General features: G+C 42.1%; 1 long non-coding RNA gene across 1 annotated transcript; it reads right to left on the reverse strand.

The window, feature by feature from the left end:
- Window positions 1-902: 902 nt before the first annotated feature.
- On the reverse strand, window positions 903-2,012 carry LOC132343468 (uncharacterized). The gene is made up of 2 exons (XR_009492311.1): window positions 1,910-2,012; window positions 903-1,289 (listed from the first exon to the last, which is right to left on the reverse strand). It is a non-coding gene; the product is annotated as an uncharacterized lncRNA (long non-coding RNA).
- Between the last annotated feature and the right edge of the window lie 22,264 nt (window positions 2,013-24,276).

The raw sequence follows: 24,276 nt of genomic DNA on the forward strand, positions 1-24,276 counted from the left end.
CCTCATGCGAAGAGTTGACTCATTGGAAAAGACTCTGAGGCTGGGAGGGATTGGGGGCAAGAGGAGAAGGGGACGACAGAGGATGAGATGGCTGGATGGCATCACTGACTCAATGGACGTGAGTCTGAATGAACTCCGGGAGTTGGTGATGGACAGGGAGGCCTGGCGTGCTGCGATTCATGGGGTCGCAAAGAGTGGGACACGACTGAGTGACTGAACTGAACTGAACTGAGGGTAAGTGAGAGTCAAACTGATCCAGTCCACATGGACGGAGGATGTGGAGACTGTTGCTCCCTGAAGAAAAATCAACTTGCTATTACTAAAATAAAGAGAATATATGCTAGACAGGCAGAAATTATAGATACCTGTCTTCCATCCAGCATTTCTTTAATTTTGGATTATATTATACACTGTTGTCTATGTCAGGGGTCCCCAGCCTCCAAGATGTAATGCCTGATGATCTGAGGTGGAACTGATGTAATAATAATAAAAATGAAGTGTACAATAAATGCAATACACTTGAGCCATCCAGAAACCACTTCCCCAAAATGTGTGCCTACACACACACACACACACCCACACCTACACTGCCCACTGGTCCACGGAAAAATTGTCTTCCATGAAGCCGGACCCTGGTACCAAAAAGGTTGGGGACTGCTGGGTCTATGCCATACCTCAGTTATAAGCCATGCATTCTTTGAAACCAAGTTCTCACTGTCTTGTTTTTCTTTCTATATTCCAACATCATACACATTTTTTTTTCAACTTAGTAGGTGCTCAGCAGTATTTGTAGCATACATGAGTGATTGACTGATAACTATTTATGAGTATGTTTATAAAACTATACATTTGTGTATGCATTAAAAGCCTCCAAAGGCACATTATTTCATGTTTCTCCGAACCACATTAATAGCCACATTCTTGTTTAATCTTGCTTCTCTCCAATGAGGTTTTAACATGTACAGCTCAGTTTTCCAGCAATGGCAAATCAATCATTACATCATCATCCATCATGTCTGAGTTCTCAGTAATGAAGGTGTCTTTCTTCCCACATTTGCAATTTGGGTGGGCAAAAGAGCCATATAAGATACATGACAGAAGACTGAAGAATTGGATTAAACAAGGTTAAACAAGATTCCATTTTCTGGATTCCTCTTCACTGCAGGAATTTTGTTGATCTGCAGGAATTTTGTTGATCCACAGAATGAACGGGCCAACTGTTTGGACATTTTTTTCTTCAAGCTCTCAGAAGAGATAATTTTTTGCTCTGTTATTGGAATAGCAGAGAGCTGGGAAAAGCAACCAAAAACAATGACTTTGAGTTTTTTTGGAGTTATTAAAAGAAATACTTCATCCACCCAAAATCATAATTTACAACAGCTGTGGGGTCCAGGTGAATCATTGCTAAAGTGTCATTCCCTGGTCACTTTCTGTCACTGCACACTCTCTCTTTCACAGTAAATTAGCGCATGATATATGTGTCTGGTTTTGTTGGTTTATCTACTCCAGTGGAGCATGAGTCCCGTGCAGGCAGGAAACTCACAAACCTGAATCGATCACCGCTGAGCCCTCAGAACATGGACTACAACATGCATATAATTAGGGCTCGATATGTACAATTAAACATGTTGGCTTAATGAATGAACGAGGGATCGCCACCAGGCTTTTTACCAGCTCAGTCACTGGCATTTCCGCTACTGAGGGTTTCTGCTTCTTAATCACCCTCTTAACATTTCTTAATGTCTCTATCTTGGGTTTAATAGGAGCAGCAAACTTAGGAATTATTCCTCAGATTGAGCCCTGACTTTCCTGCCTCTATTCTTCTCCTCATATCATTTCTTAAGCCTGAGTGTCTTTTCCCTCGTTTTTAGTCAATTTTATTCTTCCCAGACTTGAAAATCTGACTTACATTTTACCTCCCTCTTCAGAGAAGCTTTGAATGTCTGGAGCCCAGGAACAACTTCTTACCCTTAAGGTCCCCGCTCTGCCATTAGCGCACGCTCTCTCCTCCCCCACCCTCCTCCCCCACCCCATTCTTTCACCCAGCACCTTAGAATCTGCTTAAACCAGAGAGGTAGTGAAATAAGACTTGTGACCTCAGAGTCCTTATAACCCTGCCAAGGAGACATAGGTTAGGCAAGTGCTTAAGTCACAATGGTTTCCCATTCACCTGCCAGTGGACATTTAGCTTGTTTCCAAGTGTTGGCCATTGTGATCAGTGCTCCTATTAATATAGAGAGGCATGTATCTTTTTGAATTATAGTTTTGTCCAAGTATATGCCCAGGAGTGGGATTGCTGGATCATACGGTAGTTCTACTTTTAGTTTTCTGAGGAACTTCCATACTGTCTTCCATAGTGGCTGCACCAACTCACATTCCCACCCCCAGTGTAGGAGGGCTCCCATAAAAACAAAACAAAAAACACAACGGTTAACAGTGTACAAGGGAAATCTCAGAGGACTTCAGAAGGCTTTGAGAAACATCTTTCACTTTGTGCTCATATTATAGGTGCTCATATGTGTAGATTTCTTTCCCTTCCTACATTTTCAGGTCCTTCGAGACAGACTTTATTTTCATTATTTTCATCTCTGTAGGTGCCCTCCCTAGCAGTCAGCACAACATTCTTAACACAGCAAACATCCAATAATTGCTTATTGAATCAGTGAATAAATAGTTTGCTTTGAAAATACTGATAGAGTATTTTTTTCTCCCCCTCTAATTTGAAAAGAAAATGCATTTTCAGTCACTTTACTTAGCCTAGGACATCTCTACTGGGAAACAAATAAAAAGTCTTTTAATTTATTTGATTCCTCAAAAGACACAACAAAAACTTGAAACTGAGAGGAAGTCAGGCACCTGAGTGGGGAGCGCATGGAAAGAAACAAATATTAAAAGTCATTCAGACAGGAGAGGGCTGTTGAACTGGAAAACTATCAATGCTGTTAATCAGTTTCCACTGTGAACTGTTAACGCTCGGAACAATGTTGAAAGCCTCTGGAAGACACATTTGTAAAGTCAGAAAGCCATAGCAAACTTTTTTTTTTGGTCTGTCAACTTTAGAAAACAGAAAAAAAATATAAACTTTTTTGTAAGTGTGAGAAAGAAGTGGTTTTACTTTAGTTTACATGGTCATGTGATTTATAGGGTTCCAAATTGTTCCATCGGAGAAGGCAATGGCACCCCACTCCAGGACTCTTGCCTGGAAAATCCCATGGATGGAGGAGCCTGGTAGGCTGCAATCCATGGGGTCGCTAAGAGTCGGACACGACTGAGCGACTTCACTTTCACTTTTCACTTTCATGCATTGGAGAAGGAAATGGCAACCCACTCCAGTGTTCTTGCCTGGAGAATCCCAGGGACGGGGGAGCCTGGTGGGCTGCCATCTGTGGGGTCACACAGAGTCGGACACGACTGAAGTGACTTAGTATAGTATAAATTGTTCCATGGGGCTAAAAATAGACGATCTGAACTCGTAGTTCATAAGATATTAACAGGAGGCTTTCTCCCTCAAACTCAGGATAGATGCCTTCCTTTTGGCATGTGTTCTGAGCCCTGAAAGTTGTGGCATGAAGAACCCACTGAGATTCAGACATGGAGGCAAGTCAGGCAGATGGTGAGAAAAGGGTTTTTATTTCCACATAGTCATAGAAATACATGGTGCCGGCTGTGATTTATAGTGACATAAAGACAATTCATCCAGAATGCTGGGGAAAGCAGAGTGGGAGGGAAACCAATCCGAGGTAAGGAGGACGAGAAGTGAAGAGACAGGCCATGGATAACCTGAAATTCTGTTTTGCCAAGCAGAAACCCTGGCAACAAGAAGAGAAATACGGATGCTGGCCTCATACATGCCCTTTGCTCGGTTGCTCTGTTGTATCAGATTCTTTTGCGGCTTCATGGACTGTAGCCTGCCAGGCTCCTCTGTCCATGGAACTTCCTTGGTGGCTCAGATGGTAAAGAATTTCTGTGTGCAATTCAGGAGATCTAGGTTCAATCTCTGGGTCAGGAAGATCCCTTGGAGAAGGGATTGGCAACCCACTCCAGTACTCTTGCCTGGAGAATCCCATGGACAGAGGAGCCTGGCAGGGTACAAGCCATGTGGTTGCTAAGAGGTGGACATGCCTGAGTACTAAATTAGATCATGTATAAGCACTTTGTACATTGTCTGGCACCTACTAAGCACTCCGTAAGAACACTGCAGAGGGTTGCCATTTCCTCCTCCAGGGGATCTTCCCCACCCATGGATTGAACCTGTGTCTCCTACATTGCAGGGGGATTCTTTACCATCTGAGCCACCAGGGAAAGGGTATTCCAGGCACAATGAATGAATGTTATGTGCAAAGGTCTAAAGGTAAGAGTCCTTGGTTAAATCTAGTGTGGATTTCAAACAAAGGATCAACCGAAAAGCAAACAAAGTTCCCCAGATTTCTGATCTAGCATCAGTGGATAAGAGCTTGGAAAAAGTCTCAACATCCAACTAGGTTCCTGTGCTACTGATATCAGCCAGTATAAGAGGGTCCTGTTTCCTGAACACCTGGCATGGGATGGGTAAAGGTAGGTATCATTATAGAACCCTATTTCATAGATGAGGAAAAAGGTTCATAGAGGTGAAGTACTAAAAGCCACACAAGACAGTAAGCTGCAAAAGCAGAGTTCAGAGCCAGTTCTTTCTGGTTCTATAGTAGACATTTTCCATCTACACCCTTGCTCCTCAAACCAGTCCCAGCAGCATCAACACAACCTGGGGGTTCAATAGTAATGAAGAACCTGGACATCCATCCAGACTTGCAAAATCAGAATCTGTACTTTAACACAATCCTCAGTTGATTGATATGTTCATTATAATTGGAGCACTGTCTCAGATCTCAAACCATTAAATCCTGGGAGATATTTAAATTAAATGCTTGCTATACATTAAATCACCATTAAAGTAGGGGATACCTGAAAGATATCAGAGCCCATCCTAGAACAATTATATCAGATTCTCTGGTCATGGAATCTGGACAGAGTAGTTTCACTTCCCCAGGTGACTCTAATTCTTAGCATTGAGCATTCTCTGAGGCTAACCTTGCAAGGCTGTTTAGGTGAGTGAAAAGGGAGACTTGACTCTTTTTCAAGCCACTTAGTCTCATCTAGTGGTTCTCCACCCTTGCTCTACTAAAACCATCAGAAGCTTTTTAAGAGCCTTCTGTGCAGACCGCACCCCATACCTTACATTAGAAGCTCTAGGTGAGGGGCCCTGGCACGTGACATTTTTTAAGCTCTGTGTTGTTTCCCCTGAGGAGCCAGGAGTGAGAACCTCTGCCCCAGTTAGAATCTCTGGGACCTACATCTCCTGAATTCTTCAGCAATTGAAAGCCAGCTTGCAGGAAATGCAGGAAATAGAAGGATAAGCGAAATAACGCCATAGGGAAGCAACCCTCCAAGTCAAGGAGGAGTGGCAACCCAGTTTCTCTAACAGACACATCAATGGCATTACAAAGGCAGAAGACATCTGATACTCCAGTTTCTCTATTTCAGGGTACAGATGCTCATATTTAAGGGAAAAAATTTTGGCCATACCCTGTGGCATGGGAGATTTTAGTTTTCCAAGGATCCAACCCATATTCCCTGCAATGGAAGTGCAGGATAACCACTGGGCTGCCAGGGAGTCCCCTGTTAACATTTTTATAATAAAAAGATTAAAAAAAAATAATGTGGGGTGAAGCCAAAGTATCTGTATTTTAACCTTGTCCTCAGGAGATCCTGTTGAATAATCATATTTTGAGGACTTCTGTTCCATAGCAGGGAATTCATTAAGGCTCTGGGAATTCTTGGCTCCTACTTAAGTGGGTTCCGGTGGTGAAAGCACAGTTTTTCTCAGCTTTTGGACTGGCTAAGTTTTTGCTAAGGTTGGCTGGACCTGCACTGCTCCAAACAGAAGCCATCAGCCATATGTGGCTGGTCCAAATGGAGATGTTCTGTCAGTGTGAAATATGTATCAGGTTCCAAAGATTTAGTAGAGGGAAAAAAACTTATAATTTTATATTGAGTTCATGTTAAAATATATTTTTTATAAATTAGGTTAAATAAAATATATTAATTAATTTTTGTTTTATTTGTAAGATAGCTACTAGAATACCATAAATTACATATGTGGTTCACATTATATTTCCATATAACAGTGTAGCCTGGGGCTTTGCTATTCAAAATGTGATCCACTGACCCAGTAGCAACAGCATCTTCTGGAAGCTTGTTAGAAATGTGGGCTTGGGGACTTCCCTGGTGGTCCAGTGGTCAAGACTTTACACTCCCAATAAAGGGAGTCTGGCTTCGATCTCTGGTTTGGGAACTGGATCCCACATACCAAAACTAAGAGTTCACATGCTGCCACTAAGGATCCCACAAACTACAACGAAGATTGAAGACCCTGCCGTGCCACAGATAAGACCCGGCACAGCCGAATAAATAAATAACAACAAATCAAAAGAAAAAGAAATGTAAGCTTAAGCCCCATTCAGGGGTGCTAAACCAGAATCTGCATTTGACCAAGATCCTTGTGCCTCTGCTTGCCTCTCAACTTTCATCTTTCAACTTTTTGCACTGCCTGCAACCCTGTGGCTTAAACCAAACCCAACAGACCCACTTAGTCCGCCCCCTAGCCCCAGGCAGCACTGCATTCAATTTCTCTAAGTCCTGTCGAGGGCATTATTGTCATCAAGTTATCCAGCTTTCTTCACTGAGCCAGGAAACCGAGCATTTCCTACTCTTTTAACCTCTTTCCTGCAATTTAAATCTTTTGATTTCCAGCTCTGTCCCCAGTCCCTAGAGAACATCAGTTACTATGTTTCTTTTTCCTTAATACTTCCTCTTCCAGGCTTTCTTTAGATTTTATTTTCCTTTCCTCAACTAGTTTCATTCTTCTCTCATAGAACCCTTTCCCTACCCCTTCTCATCATGGTCTGTCCCTTTTTGGAGGCACACTGTCCCTCTGAAACAAATCCACCAAGTACTGGGGTGCCACCAGCCTGTGCTTTATGGTAAATCTGAAAGTGGTTAGTGCCAACCAGATCATTTGGAGAGGGGATTTTGATGAATGTTCCTGTCTTAGGAAGGTCAGACAAAAGGAGAAAGAACAGGGAGGGGCTGAACTCCTCCAAAACCCAACAGGAAACAGTAAAGTGAAGTGCTTTTGCCAGGAGTGGTGGGGGTTCAGGAGAGCCAGCCACAGCGGAGAGTGTGCAAGAACTTAGTGATTCTAATTTTGGCTCTTTCATTAGCTTCCATCACAAACTCAGGAAAAGTCACCAAGCCCAACAGCCCCGATTTCCTCCAGTCAATGGGGACAGTATTGCTCTTTTATTCCACAGGGGATTTTTAAAGGCTGGTATAATAAAATCAGCACGCTTAAAAAATACAAACAGATCAGTTTCCTTGCTCATAAGCAACAGTTATTTTACGAGGGCCATGGCAATGAGTCCCTCATTCGGGATTTCTTTGTGCACTTTATTGGTCAAATGGATAATGCCTCCATTTTGAAAGGCTAAATAGTTCTTTAAGCGAGTCATTATTCTGGAACACCTCACCAATCTAAACCAGATCGTAAAATCTATTACATTGACTTGGTGACTCAGGGACCCTCACTTCCACAAGTAAAATGAGCAATTTAATACTCAACAGAGAGCCTCTTTGTGACAAAGAAGAAATTTAAGTGCTATTATGCCCATATTAAAAGCTAGAGGTATTCAGTACTGGGAATCTTTGGAAACTGGAAAAAAAAATCACTTTTACAAAAGGGATCTCATGGAAAAAGCAATCATGTAAAATTCCTAGTGCTTTTTTTTTTCCCCTCCAATTTTTAAAAACTTGCCTCATGAGACTTCTCTGGTGGTCCAGTGGTTAAGAATCCACCTTGCAATGCAGGGGATAAAAGTTCAATCCCTGGTCAGAGAACTAAGATCCCATAGTGGAGCAACTAAGCCCATTCACCACAGCTACTAAACCTGAGGGCCACAGCTAGAAAGTCCATGTGCCACAAGGAAATATCTCAGATGATGCAATGAAGATCCCATATGCGTGCAGTAACTAAGACCCAACCCAGCCAAAGAAATTAATAAATTAAAAAAAAAACTTGCCTCATCTTCCAAAGCTCTTTTTGGCTCTGCTCAAAATGAATCCTGACTCCCAAAAGCAAAGCTTTATCACTGCCATCCATGTTTTGCTGGGAAAAAAAAAAAAAAAAAAGTGTTAAAACAGTTACATTCCCTCCACAGTATGATAAAATTCCTTTGCACTTAACATTTATGTTTTACCCTTTAAAAATTAACCATATTCTGCATTTCCAAAACACTTTACTTCTACTAATTAATATCACAGTTGGGGAAGTGACTTTTTATTCTTTTCTCCAGGCAAACAAGCTGAGAATTTAAGTGATTTACCCTTTCTGAGAGAAGAGGTCACAGACAGAATTCCAAGGATTTGAACCTATACAAGGACCATTAAGGCAATTTTTCAGGGACTTAACAAACACCCACCTGGTGATGTTAAACTGCCTTTGAAGAAAGCAGCTGTTGGCCCAAATTGAGGCCTACAATGAATCCTGTGGATTTTGAGGGTAAGGAAGAGCTATTCAAGGCAGGTTGATTTCCTTCCCAGGAGGCGGCCATATGGAAGACAAATGGCCCAGCAATAGCCATAGCTAACACTTTTTGAGCATTGATAGTATGTGCAGAACTTTACTTGCTTGACCTCATTATCTCTCCAGTGGGATGAATTGTGCACCTTATTATCTCCATTTTACAAATTAAAAAATAAAAACCTTACAGAGATATAACAATCTGCCTAAAGGTTAAAATTGAACCAAGAAACTGCAGCTAAAAACTCAAATTCTAACTGATACCCTCGTGATTTTAATCCTGTGATTATATCTGCAGATGTCATTCACCTTCTAAATCAAATATCCACACCCACTCTGCTTCATTTACAGACTGTCAGTCATAATGATTTCTTATTTAAATTTGAAATCCTGGTATATTAAATCTTACTGGCTCCATAGTTCACGTTGTTGAAGCAAGACATTCTACATCATTATTTCTATTTCTTAATTGTAAGCTGCATTTTAGAACAGAATAAATAATTTTGGAGATGAAGAGAATGACAAGGACACTGATCATGCAAGAGTATTAATGGCTCTTATTTTTATTTATTTTTATTTTTTTCAGCCATGTCTTGTGGCTTCTGGGATCTTAGGGATTGAACCACCCCCCAGCTAAGTCCTAACTACTAGACCACAAGAGAATTTCCAATAGCTCTCATATTTAAATCACCAAAATCAAGAATCTGAGTTTAGGACATATCTGTATCTCTATATCTTTATCTGCTTCTAATTCCATCTGTTTTTAAAGGGTAGTTTTCACTTGTTCATCCATTATTCACTGAAATACTACATAGTATGCTCAGAACTAGTACCAGAGAAATGTATAATATGGTCCTTGCTTCTAGCTGACATACATGGGGTGTATTTTATTATTGTTGTTGTTGACTTTTGGTCATGCTGCAAGTCACATGGGATCATAGTTCCCAAACAAGGGACTGAACCCTCAACCCCAGCACTGGAAGCAATTACCCACTAGACCACTAGGGAAGTCCCTATTTCCATCTATTTCTAAAAAATACCATAATTGCTTTATTTCAGTAAAAGGAAAGGGCAAAAATTATCCAGAATATTGTGTACTTGATTGTAAATTCATGTTATTGAAATGCAGAGGATTTCAATTTCTTCCAGATACCATTTTTTTCTACTCTATTTCTCAAAGATTTTTGTGGCAAGCCTTAAAAACATTATAACATTAAAAAATATAGGCATCTATTAGTGTACAAGCTCATTAGTAACACTAAGATGACAGCGGAGCTTTCTGTGAATACCTCTGAGATTTATATATGAACATCTCATCTTTCCCCACCTTAGCTAAAGTGTTACTTTATCATTTAGACCTTGCTTATCATGTCCTTTCTTACTTGATCTTCATGTTTGCAAGTGTAATGGTACTTGTTCTATACGTGTTCATACAATAAAAATATATCAAGCAATTACTGTATGCCAGGTTTAGGAAGATCCCCTGGAGGAGAAATGACAACACACTCCACTATTCTTGCCTGGGAAATCCCATGGACAGAGAAGCCTGGTGGGCTGCAGTTCGTGGAGTCGCAAAGCAGTTGTACATGACTTAGTGATTCAACAGCAACAGTATCATATCCCTACTTTTGCTCATGTCATCCAGAAATTTTGTTTTCTAGTAAACATTTAGACATTGTATAATGGCAAACTGTGGTTGAATTAGGTCCCTTGACTCTTTCCCTCAGAGTGTTTTGATAATGTTGGAACGACTTACTAACATTAAAATTCTGGAAATTTCATACACCGGTCTTTATTTTTCACTGTCTCTTGAAAAATCAGAAGATCTGGGTAGACTGAGCTCATATTGCCCCATATGACTTGGTAGAGAATGCCTTCTGTTAATAGGTTACATATTCTCCATTTCACCCATCTCTATTATTACATTACATGTAGGGGCACCCAAGACAGATAGGTCATGGTGGAGAGTTGAAAAAATGTTATTCATTGGAGAAGGGGATGGCAAGCTACTATTCTTGCCTTGAAACCCCATGAATAGTATGAAAAGGATATGACACTGAAAAATGAACTCCTCAGGTCAGTAGGTGCCTAATATGCTACTGGAGAAGAGTGGAGAAATAGCTATGGAAGGAATGAAGAAGCTGAGTCAAAGGGAAAACAATAGAAAGTAAAGTCCAATGCTGTAAAAAACAATATTCAATAGGAACCTAGAATGTTAGGTTCATGAATCAAGGTAAATTGGAAGTGGTCAAACAGGAGATGGCAAGAGTGAACATTGATATTTTAGGAATCAGTGAACTGAAATGGATGGGAATGGGCAAATTTAATTCAGATGACCATTATATCTACTACTGTGGGCAGGAATCCCTTAGAAGATATGGAGTAGCCCTCATAGTCAACAAAAGAGTCCAAAATGCAGTACTTGGGTGCAATCTCAAAAACAACAGGATGATTTTGGTTTGTTTCCAAGGCAAACCATTCAATCTCACAGTAATCCAAGTCTATGCCCCAACCACTAATGCTGGAGAAGCTGAAGTTGAATGGTTCTATGAAGACCTACAAGACCTTCTAGAACTAACACCAAAAAAGCATGCTCTTTTCATCATAGGGGACTAGAATGCAGAAATAGAAAGTCAAGAGATACCTGGAGTTACAGGCAAGTTTGGCCATGGAGTACAAAATGAAGCATGGCAAAAGCTAACAGAGTTTTGTCAAGAGAACACACTAGTCATAGTGAATACTCTCTTCCAACAATACAAAAGATGACTCTACACATGGACATCACCAGATGGTCAACACTGAAATTAGACTGATTATATTCTTTGCAGCAGAAAATGGAGACGCTCTAAACGGTCAAAATATAAGACCGGGAGCTGACTGTGGCTCAGATCATGAACTCCTTATTGCAAAATTCAGACTTATATTTAAGAAAGGGAAAAACCACTAGGCCATTCAGGTATGACCTAAATAAAATCCCTTACAATATACAGTGGAAGTGACAAACAGATTCAAAGGATTAGATCTGATAGAGTGCCTGAAGAACTATGGATGGAGGTTTATAACACTGTACAGGAGACGGTGATCAAAACCATCCCCGAGAAAAAGAAATGCAAGAAGGCAAAATGGTTGTCTGAGGAGGCCTTACAAATAGCTGAGAAAAGAAGAGAAGTGAAAGGCAAAGGAGAAAAGGAAAGGTATACCCATCTGAATGCAAAGTTCCAAAGAATAGCAAGGAGAGATAAGAAACCCTTCCTAAGTGAACAATGCAAAGAAATAGAGGAAAGGGAAAGCCTAGAGATCTCTTCAAGAAAATTAGAGATACCAAGGGAACATTTCATGCAAAGATGAGCACAATGAAGGACAGAAACGGTATGGACCTAACAGAAGCAGAAGATATTAAGAAGAGGTGGCAAGAATACACAGAAGAACTATACAAAAATGATTTTCATGACTCAGATAACCTCGATGGTGTGATCACTCACCTAAAACCAGACATCTTGGAGTGTGAAGTCAAGTGGGCATTAGGAAGCATCACTATGAAAAAGCTAGTGGAGGTAATGAAATTCCAGCTGAGCTATTTCAAGTCCTTAAAGATGATGCTGTGAAAGTGCTGCACTCAATATGCCAGCAAACTTAGAAAACTCAGCAGTGGTCACAGGACTAGAAAAGGTCAGTTTTTATCCCAATCCCAAAGAAAGGCAATGCCAAAGAATGTTAAAACTACCACACAATTGCACTCATTTCACATGCTGCTGCTGCTGCTGAGTCACTTCAGTCGTGCGACCCCATAGACGGCAGCCCACCAGGCTCCCTGTCCATGGGATTCTCCAGGCAAGAACACTGGAGTGGGTTGCCATTTCCTTCTCCAATGCATGAGAGTGAAAAGTGAAAGTGAAGTTGCTCAGTCATGTCCGACTCCTAGCGACCCCATGGACTGCAGCCTACCAGGCTCCTCCGTCCATGGGATTTTCCAGGCAAGAGTGCTGTCACATGCTAGCAAAGTAATACTCAAAATCCTTCAAGCTAGGCTTCAACAGTATGTAAACTGAGAACTTCCAGATGTTCAAACTGGATTTAGAAAAGGTAGAAGAACCAGAGATCAAACTGCCAACATCCACAGGATCATAGAGAAAGCAGAATCAGATTAAAGAGAATACCAGAAAAACATCTACTTTTGCTTCACTGACTACACTAAAGCCTTTGACTGTGTGGATCACAATAAACTGTGGAAAATTCTTAAAGACATGGGAATACCAGACCACCTTACCTGCCTCCTGAGAAATCTGTATGCAGGTAAAGAAGCAATCATTAGAACTAGACATGGAACAATCACCTGATTCAAAACTGGGAAAGGAGTATATCAAGGGTATATATTGTCATCCTGATTACTTATTTAACTTAGATGCAAAGTACGTCATGTGAATTGCTGGGCTGGATGAAGCACAAGCTGGAATCAAGATTGCTGGGAGAAACATCAATAACCTCAGATACGCAGATGACACCACTTTTATGGCAGAAAATCAAGAGGAACTGAAGAGCCTCTTGATGCAGGTTAAAGAGGAGAGTGAAAAAGCTGGCTTAAAACTCAACATTTAAAAAACTAAGACCATGGCTCCGGTCTATCACTTCATGGCAAATAGATGGGGAAACAATGGAAATAGTAAGAGACATTATTCTCTTGGGCACAAAATCACTGCAGATGGTGACTGCAGCCATGAAATTAAAAGACATTTGCTCCTTGGAAGAAAAGCTATGACCAACCTAGACAGCATACTAAAGCAGAGACATTACTTTGCTGGCCAAGGTCTATATAGTCAAAGCTATGGTTTTTCCAGTAGTCAGGAATGGATGTGAGAGTTGGACTATAAGGAAGCTGAGTGCCAAAGAATTGATGCTTTTGAACTGTAGTGTTGGAAAAGACTCTTGAGAGTCCCTTGGACTGCAAGGAGATCAAGCCAGTCAATCCTAAAAGAAATCAATCCTGAATATTCATTGGAAAGATGGATGCTGAAGCTGAAACTCCAATAATTTAACCACCTGATGAGAAGAGCTGACTCATTTGTAAAGACCCTGATGCTGGGAAAGATTGAAGGCTGGAGGAGAAGAGGACAACAGAGGACCAGATGGTTGGATGGCATCACCGACTTGAGGGACATGAGTCTGAGCAAGCTCTGGGAGATGGTGAAGGTCACGGAAGCCTAGCATTCTGCATTCCATTGGGGTCACAAAAGTCAAACATGACTGAGTGACTGAACAACCACTATTACATATTCTCATACGTGTCACCTCCCTTTCCTTAAACATGGGTTTGTGGTCTCCTCCACCCTGTTCCACCTCCTACCTCATCTGTTTTGTTTAGAGATGTATTCCAAATTTCTAAGGCAAAACCTGGCACACAGTAATTGCCTGATAAATATTTATTGTATGAACATGGATAGAACAAACACTATCAGACTTGCAAAGATGAAGATCAAGTAAGTGCCTTGTGGAGGTTTTCAAATACGTCTACAATTTAATTCGCACTTCTCCCTATAAAAGGAAGAAACTAATTCTCCTCCCCTTGAGTGTGGGACAGACTTACCTCTTTTTTAAATTGGAAAATAGTTGCTTTCCACTGCAGCTATCTGTATACATACATCCCCTCTCTATTGGATTTCCTTCCCATTTAGGTGCTACAGAGCACTGAGTAGAGTTCCCTGTGCTGTACAATTAATCACTTACTTCTAATGAATAGAATGTGGTAGTGGCCATATGTGTGATTCCTACGTCTGTATTGTATAAGTTATTGTCCTTGTCACCTTGCTGTCTTTTGGCTCATTCACTCTGGGAGAGTCATCCTCAATATCCTGAGGACACTCAAGGATTCCTACGGAGAGAGATCTCCTGTCATCACCTAGTCCCATCCTTCCAGGCATGTGAGTGAGCCACCTTGGAAGCAGACCTGCCAGACTCAGCCAGGTGACTGCAGTTTTGATTGACATCTTGCCAACAACCTCAGTAAGAGACTCTGAGAGCCAAGACTGCCTAGCTAAGCCACTCTTGAATTCCTGACCCATGGAAACAGAAAGATATAAAATGGTTATTTTCTTAAACCACTGAGTTTTGAGGTAATTTATTACATAGCACTAGATAACTAATTTGTTGGAGTTCAATTGTTCAAGACATGTCCGACTCTCTGTGAGCCTATGGACTGCGGCAAGCCAGGCTCCTCTGTCCTCCACTCTCTCTCAGAGTTTGCTCAAATTTGTGTCCATTGAGTTGGTGATGCTACCTAACCATCTCATCCTCTGCCACCCTAATACATGCCTCAAATTAACCTAAGTCAATTTGGTTGTTCACAATTCACGTTTTCTTTTTGATGGATATTGGTAACCTCCAATAATTAGAGTAGGTGAGAGCTCTAGTTCTTCCTGACAATATGACTGAACAAAAAAAAAAAAAAAAAAACGATGGCAAACCTCAGATCTAATTCTGTGGTGGAGACAAGTAGAAACAAAATAATCACACATTGAGCCTTCTGAACTCAGTAAAGTCCCCGTCCTTTGTCATTTTAGGCTCATTGGTATTAATAGCATTTCACATGAAAGATTTATTCCGAGATAAATGTGACTTTGTTGCAATGGCAGGATTGACTAACCTTCCAGCTGAATTGGATGAAAGAAGCCTCCAGAAAGTCAGTCTGGGTGACACAAAACTGAACTGAGTTATAAACTTCAGGTGTCACTCAGGGGGTGGTAGGCTTCTGGGCTCACCAGATAATTATACCTCATCCACGCCAGAATGAATTGCCTGTACAAAATTTCCTGCCAACTTCACATCATTTCACACACAAGAACTTATTTTTAACATCTCCTATGTTAATTAATGAAACTTCTGGTGTGGATTCAGTTAGGGATATTTGAAGCTCTGGGTGAAGGGGTTTTTCCAGTGTGTTGCTTCCTGATTAAGATCCTTCATTGCCAACTGAGTGTGGATTCTGGCTTACTGTACTTTGTATGGTAATTCACCACACCTTGGGCAGTGCACATAGATAATACACATACCTTTTTGTCTTTTTTAAGTCTTTATTCAGAGAAGGCAATGGCTGCCACTCCAGTACTCTTGCCTGGAAAATCCCATGGACTGAGGAGCCTGGTGGGCTGCAGTCCATGGGGTTGCTAAGAGTCGGACACGACTGAGAGACTTCACTTTCACTTTTCACTTTCATGCATTGGAGAAGGAAATGGCAACCCACTCCAGTGTTCTTGCCTGGAGAATTCCAGGGACGGGGGAGCCTGGTGGGCTGCCGTCTATGGGGTCGCACAGAGCCAGGCACGACTGAAGCAACTTAGCAGCAGCAGCAGCAAGTCTTTTTTGAACTTGTTACAGTATTGTGTCTGCTTTACATTTTGGTTTTTTGGCCCTGAGTCATGTGGGATCTTAGTTCCTCGACCAGGGATTGAACCCACACCTCCTGCATTGGAAGGTGAAGTCTTAACCAATGGACTGACAGGGAAGTCCCCTTTGTCTTTATGTCTCTTAACGTCTCTACTGACATGTTTGGAAACAAGTTACAGACAATATAAAAATAACAGATGTTTGTAGAAAATTACCTGGATGCAATGATAATCTCCAAAGAAACTGCCAGGCAAGCTAACTCAGAGAGTACTTAACTAAAAGCCTCATATACCAAGTAAGATGTTCACATCATGTGGCTTATTGAAAACATTGCTCGGTCTCCCCCAGTAGTCAGTCCAGTGGCTAAGATTCCGAGCTCCCAATGCAGGGGGCCTGGGTTTGATCCCTTGTCAGGGAACTAGATCCCACATGCCCCAACCGAGAGTTTGCATACCACACCCAACTAATGAGTTGGCATGCTACGGCTGAAAGATCCCACCTGCTGCAGTGAAGATCTAAGATCCTGTGTGCCTCAAGTAAGACCCAGTGCAGCCAAATAAATAAACAAGTAAAAATAAATACATTAAAAAAAACACATTGCACAGCAAAGGGGACAAGATGGGACAGACTAACATAATAATATAGGGTACCCAAGAGCTGAAAGGCTGAAACCATGTTTGCATGTTCCTTCTCTCTTACTCTCGCTCTCCTTCTCCCTCTGTCTCTGCCACAGCAGTCTTCCTGGCAATGGTGCGTTTATGAGCACCGGAAGTGAGGTTTGAGTAAAATACCCTAAAATGAAAGGTACCAGGGACAAGACACACACCTGCTCTGAGATGCCTGCAAGTACCTCTGGTCAACATCTGTACTCCAGAAAGTCAGATGAGCAGAAATCCTATTTTGGGGCAGAAACCCTGGAACCAGGATGAGTGTCATTCATAGGAAGCAATTAAGACCTCACAGATTGAATAGTGCATGATTCATGTACCTGGAGGCAACTGCATCCGTGTAATTTCCTACACAATACCCTTAAAAAATCTTGTCCTTATGTGTATGGCAGGAATATCTGGTGCCTCTCAATTTTTCCTCTCGCTTCCTCTGTCTGTTTAGCATGTATATTCCTCTACTGCGGTTATCTATGTCTAATGTAGCTCCTAAGATACTTGCTTCCATGTTTAGTTTCATCTCTTCTCCCTATTTGCTTCTCTTACTTTCCATTGCAGAATTGAACAATCTTAAATAATACAGCAAACACACATTACAAGAGATTATCATAGAATTAAGAGATTTTACAAAAAAAATACTGGTTTGAGAAATGATGATGGACCCTATTATATGAAATTCTTTTAGCTTATCTATCTTTGGAATTAGCCAACGGGAAAACCTTTTTGTTGGTGGTTTGTTTATCTAGGGATTTTACCTCTAAAAAGAGAGGGCTCTGAGGAAAGCAGACCTTGCAGAATTAAATTCAAAGTGAATTTGTGCAAATGAAAACTGGAAACTGGCTAATTCAGTTAATTTCTATTCATGGCATCAATGAAACAGGAACTCTAAGCATCAAATCAGATGCAAGAAGTTCAGTGTTCTGTTCCAGCAGGACATTGGAAACCAAATGGCTTTCCCAGAATTCCAGGTCCGACAACCATAAGAATATTAGTGGTTGAGTTGTGTGAATCAACTCAGAACCAGGACCTATGGTTCCTTTGTGAGGCCTGAACCGGCTCTAGAACACATTCCACAAGGGGGAGCTGATTTGCCTAAATGAGGGAGTTATTTCACTTCATAAATCACTCTGCTGGTAATTCACCTGTTCTTCAAACTCATGCCACCTCTGACATGTTGTGAGTTGAATGTAAAAAGAGGCTTCCTTGGAGTAAAAGAAAACAGTAAGTGTAGAAAGCAGTTACAAACAAGTTTTACCAACACAGACTCTCACAAATGGGTCCTCATTATGGGCTTCCCTGGTGGCTCAGATGGTAAAGAATCTGCCCGCAATGGAGACCCAGGTTTGATCTCTGGGTCAGGTAGATCCCCTGGAGAAGGGAATGGCAACCCACTCCCAGTTTGGAGAATTCCATGGACAGAGGAGCCTGTTGAGCTATAGTTATGGGACTGCAAAGAGTTGCCACTGAGTGACACTTTCACTTTTCACTTCACTGTGAGATTCAACTGGGCAGTTGATTATTACATTTCTGGGCTTCACTGGAAACCTAACCTATTGAATTAAAATTGCAGGATCTGGGATCCAGGAATGGCATTTTAGACAAACTGCACAAGGATTCTTCTGCACACTGAATTTCAATCAACAGAACTAAAGAATTATTTTAACAACACTCAGAAGGATGGAGTAGTCTTATCTGGATAGAAGTTAAAGTTCTTTGTGTAGAAGTTGAAGTTTTTTCTTGTAAGTTTGCAATTAGAACCACAAATGGGTATAGATGAAGTGCAATGAGTATCTTCTCCATCCTTATTAATAAGGATAGGGCAGTGGGCCAATTTAAAAAAAATTCATCAGGTGACACCTGGAGAAAATTTAGAATATTTGGTCATGTTGGGGCTTTGGTCACTTTTTTTCAAGTGAATTAAAATGGCAGAACATGTTGGAAGCTAATTTACTTTAGAGTAGGGTTTATGCCTCTTAACTCAAAGCCCAGTGACTTTTAAAAAGCCTGAGATAAGATTTCAAACGGAAACTGGATTTACTTGAATGACAGTTTCAAGCTTAGACTCCTTCCTATCTCTTCAGCTACCATTTGCTTCGTTCATACTTGACTCCTCACCAGGAGGCTCTTTGGGCTTTGGAATTCTCATCTGTAAAATTGGAAGAATAACAGAACATACCAACTACCAACTGTTTTCATGAAAAGTAACAGTAGCCAGTAAAACAGTCCCTGATTCACAGTCTTGAATATTCTTTTTGTGCTGTAGCCACTAAGGGTACAACTCATCCTCACCCATATCCAGGTAATTGGCTGGAAGACTTTTTTTAAAGAGAAAATAATGGTAAAAAACCAACAACCTGGATTTTCCCCTGGTGGTCTAGTGGTAGAGAATCCACCTGCCAATGCAGGGGACACAGGTTCAATCCCTGGTCCAGGAAGATCCCACACGGTGTGGGGCAACTAAGCCTGTGTGCCACAACGACTGAGCCCACGCTCCAGAGCCCGTGAGCTGCAACTACTGAACCCGTGTGCCTAGAACCTGTGCTCCCCAACCAGAGAAGCCCCAACACTGAGAAGCCCATGCACTGCAGCTAGAGAGTAGACCTCGCTCGCTGCAATAGAGAAAGCCACCTACAGCAACAAAGACCCAGCACAGCCGAAAACACAACAATAAATCAAACTGAAAAAAGAAAAAAAGAATCAACAACTTTCCATTTTCCATTTGTCTAGAGGACTAGTATGCAGTCCATCAATTTGCCCACCCAGGGTAACCCTACTCCAATGACCCTCCGACTATTGAAACAAGAACTGCCCTCAGGGGAAGGTTTTCCAAACAATCCAGCTCAGAAGAATCACCAAGGGCACTTTCTGAAAAAAAATCCAAATTTTAGATCTATTCTTAGATAATTTGGTTTAGTGCACAGGGGAGGAGAGGGTGCAAGCACCAGCAATTTAAATGAGATTGCCCAGGGGACCCCTAAGATTAGGTCTGTTGGGAAAGTTGCCTGAGGGCCTTCCTGCCCCTTATTAATCACGAACTGATTTCCCTTGTAAAAATATCCAGCCTCTTTTTTTTTCTTCTCTAGAGACCAACAGGCTTGAATGGGACTGGGCAGCCGGGGGACTGATTTTTAGTTCCCATTGACCCCTATTTGGATGACTTTGCTCTTGTCCATTTCCTCAGCTATAGCAGTGAGGATGAGGTGCTCCTTGCAAGGATGTGGAGAGGTTGAGCTCAGTGTTGTTGTTGTTTAGTCGGTAAGTCATGACTGACTGCAACCCCAAGGACTTCAGCACACCAGGCTTCCCTGTCCTCCGCTATCTCCCAGAGTTTGCTCAAACTCATGTCCATTGAGTCAGTGAGGCTATCCAACCATCTCATCCTCTGTTGCCCCCTTCTCCTCCTGCCCACAATCTCTCCCAGCATCAGGGTCTTTTTCGATGAGTCAGTTCTTCGCATCAGGTGGCCAAACTATTGGAGCTTCAGCTTCAGTATCAGTCCTTCCAATGAATATTCAGGGTTGATTTTTTAAGATTGACTGGTTTGATCCCTTTGCAGTCCAAGGGACTCTCAAGAGTCTTCTCCAGCACCACGATTCAAAAGTATCAGTTTGTAGGAGATTTAATAATAGAGACAAACACGATTATAGCCAACTATTTTTAGGGTACTCATTTGAAGTGTCTCAGAAAACATGTTCAGAAGGAGCGTGCTTCCTTCTTTTTTTATCTGACCAGCCAGACTTGTCTGTGGATGCTTAAAGAATTCAACTACATTAAATGAAGTTAGGAGGGGCTGAGTCCCTTCCACCCACCGTGCTCGCTGTCACCCTCACTATGTCACTGCTTGTCACCCTCCCAAGCTCACTGCTGGAGATTGATCATGACCTGTTAGTAAACTACATTCCAGAACTCATCTTGAACTTTTCTCGTGTTAGATGACCTTGGGGAAACCATTTCGGAAGCCACATGTGTCGTCTGCCACACGTCCCAGGCTCATTTGGCAGGTGGCAGCTCTGGGCACTGTTCCCACCACCATTCATTCTCCAACTTGGTCTCAGAGATGCTACGTTGCCTGCTGGGCATTGCAAAGGATGCACTGACCTTTTCCAAACTGACAGAGGGTGGTGACAGAAAGAGCACTTGGGTGTGGACAGATCTGGGTTCCGCCATGTCTGTTTGAAGTGGGTGTTTCCAAGCCTCACAGGGTGCCTCACCTGTGAAAGGGGGAATGTAAGGCTTCCCTCACAAGCTTCTGAAGATTCAATAACGTAAGTTATCCAAAGCACCTGCCAGACTCCCCAGCCAGAATGCCCGCTAACATTTTAGCTGTTCTTACTATCACCAATTTTGTCAATTCTTAGATGTACATTGTTTTTTCCCCACTTTTAACCTTTTCAGAAATGTGGCTGTGTCTTACAGTCGGTGGCACACAACAAGTTAAGTAGTAGTGCTTTTTCTTGGTTGTTGAGTTGTGGCATGCATGCTCAGTTGTAGCCAACTCTTTGGGACCCCAAGGACTGCAGCCCACCAGACTCCTCTGTCCATGGGATTCTCCAGGTAAGAATACTGGACTAGGTTGCCATTTCCTTTTCCAGGGGATCTTCCTGACCCAAGGACAGAACTCACAACTCCTGTGTCTCCTGCAATGGTAGGTGGATTCTTTACCACTAAGGCTCCTGGGAAGCCCTTTTTCTCGGTAGCGCGTTAAAAAGTAGCATGTTGTACAATTCATGCTTTTTAGGGTTGAATGAGAAATGGCTACAGCCATCAGTGTCATAATCGCATTCAGATTATTGTGCCACAGGGCTCGTGTATCCTTGGTAGAACCGTATAGCAATGTCTAGGTAGTTTTTTCATTGTTTGGAGTGGAGGCTGGCCAGTGAATTTTGTCTCTCTTTGACCTAGCAGATGAATCTGCAGAATGACCCAGAGTCCCTAGTTCTGAGTGCCTGCTTCAAGAGAATACTATCCACACAAAATGTGCTGAAGTTTCTCCCCCGAAAAAGCAGGCTACTCTCTCTGCCTGCAGGTACCTAATTCAAAAGCCTTTCTTGGGACTTGGGACTGTGGTGTGACATCTGATCCCTTTGTTGTTCCCTCCAGTGAGTGGATGAGACAGAATCATCATGGACTCCTGTGGCAGAGAAGGAAACAGATAATGGCTGTGGCCCCAGCTGATCACTATGCAGTGCCGCTGTTATGCTCATCTGGAATGTCAAAGTTCCCCTCCAACCACCCCAGGCCTGTACACCACCTCTGCCAATCTTGTCTGGAATCTGCTCTTCCTTGAATTAACCATGTTGACATTCTTGCTAGTAAGAGTCTACCTTCATTAGCACCTACTGGAAAAGGTCAGTTTTCATTTCAATCCCTAAGAAGGCCCGTGCCAAAGAATGTTCAAACTACCATACAATTGTGCTCATTTTGTACGCTAGTAAGGTTATGCTCAAAATCCTTCAAGCTAGGCTTCAGCAGTACGTGAATTGAGAACTTCCAGATGTACAAGCTGGGTTTAGAAAAGGCAGAGGAACCAGAGATCAAACTGCCAACATTCGTTGGACTATAGGGAAAGCAAGAGAATACCAAAAAAACATCTGCTTCACTGACTATGCTAAAGCAGACAGAGAAGCCTGGTGTGCTGCAGTCCATGGGGCCGCAAAGAGTCGGACAAGACTGAGCAACTGAATAACAACAAAGCCTTTGACTGTGTGGATCACAACAAACTGTGGAAAATTCTTCAAGAGATGGGAATATCAGACCACCTTACCTGCCTCCTGAGAAATCTGTATGCAGGTCAAGAAGAAACAGTTAGAACCAGACATGGAACAATGGACTGTTTCAAAATTGGGAAAAGAATACGACAAGGCTGTATATTGTCACCCTGATATTTAACTTGTATGCAGAGTGCATCATGTGTAATGACAGGCTGGATGAATCACAAGCTGGAATCAAGATTACCAGGAGAAATATCAACAACCTCAGATGGGCAGATGATACCACTCTAATGGCAGAAAGTGAAGAGGAACCAAAGAGCTTCTTGATGAGGGTGAAAGAGAAGAGTGAAAAAGTGGGCTTAAAACTCAACATTCAACAAACTAAGATAATGGCATACAGTCCCATCATTTCATGCCAAATATTAATAGATGGGGAAAAAGTGGAAGTAGTGACAGCATTTTATTTTCTTGGGCTCCAAAACCACTGCTGATGGTGACTGCAGCCATGAAATTAAAAGACGCTTGCTCCTTGGAAGGAAAGCTATGACCAACCTGCTGCTGCTGCTGCTAAGTCACTTCTGTCGTGTCCAACTCTGTGCAACCCCATAGACGGCAGCCCACCAGGCTCCCCCGTCCCTGGGATTCTCCAGGCAAGAACACTGGAGTGGGTTTCCATTTCCTTCTCCAATGCAGGAAAGTGGAAAGTGAAAGTGAAGGAGCTCAGTCGTGACCAACCTAAACAGCATATTAAAAAGCAGAGACATCACATTGTCAACAAAGGTCCGTATAGTTAAGTTATGGTTTTTCCAGTCGTCAGGTACAGATGTAAGAGCTGGACCATCAAGAAGGCTGAGTGTCAAAAAACTGATATTTTCAAATTGTGGTATTGAAGAAGACTCTTGAGAGTCCCTTGAACTGCAAGGAGATCAAACAATACTAAAAGAAATCAACATTGAATATTCATTGGAAGGACTGATGCTGAAGCTGAAGTTCTAATATTTTGGCCACCTGATGGGAAGAACTGACTTATTTGAAAGGACCCTTATGCTGGGAAAGATTGAAGGCAAAAGGAGAAGACGGCAGCAGAAGATGAGCTGGTTTGATAGCATCACCAACTCAATGGACATGAGTTTGAGCAAACTCCAGGAGATAGTGAAAGACGGGGGAGCCTGGTGTGCTGCAGTCCATGGGGTCACAGAGTTGGACACGATTTAATGACTCAACGACAACAACATCTCATTCCCATCTACGTCATCTCATTAAACACCTACATGATCTCAGCCACCTATAACCACATAAGAAAGGATGCACGGTAATGGCCGTTATATGGAGCAGCCACAGATATTTGCGTTTAAATTCTTACTTCCCTACTTACTAGCTGTGTAGCTTCAGATAAGTTGCTTAACCTCTCTGGGTCCCAGACTCCTAACTTTAAAACAGAGGTAAGGAGCCTTCTTTGGTGGTGCAGTAAATCTGCCTGCCAGTGCAGGGGACATGTGTTTGATCCCTGATCTGGGAAGGTCCCACATAGCAACGTGCAGTTAACTCCGTGCACCACAGCTGCTGAAGCACGAACTTTAGAGTCCACACAGCTGCGACTATTGAGCGCATACTCCCTAGAGCCCGAGCTACAATGAGAAGCCCATGCTCTGCAACTAGAGTAGCCAATACTCCCCACGACGAGAGAAAGGCCTCGCAGCAAGAAAGATCCTGCACAGCCAAAAATAAATAAATAAATAAAAATCTTTAAAAATTAAAAAAAAAGGTAAAATAATACCTGACTCTGAGTCTTCATATGAGGACTAAGCATTGTTATCCCCATGGGCTTCTAAGAACCGCACTGGCACATCGTCAATACTTAACCGAACATTTCCCAGAAGTGGTTAGTACTCTTTCCACAGCACCCTGG

The sequence above is a fragment of the Bos taurus genome, chromosome 22 (genome assembly GCF_002263795.3).
Source record: "Bos taurus isolate L1 Dominette 01449 registration number 42190680 breed Hereford chromosome 22, ARS-UCD2.0, whole genome shotgun sequence".
Classification (NCBI taxonomy): Eukaryota; Metazoa; Chordata; class Mammalia; order Artiodactyla; family Bovidae; genus Bos; species Bos taurus.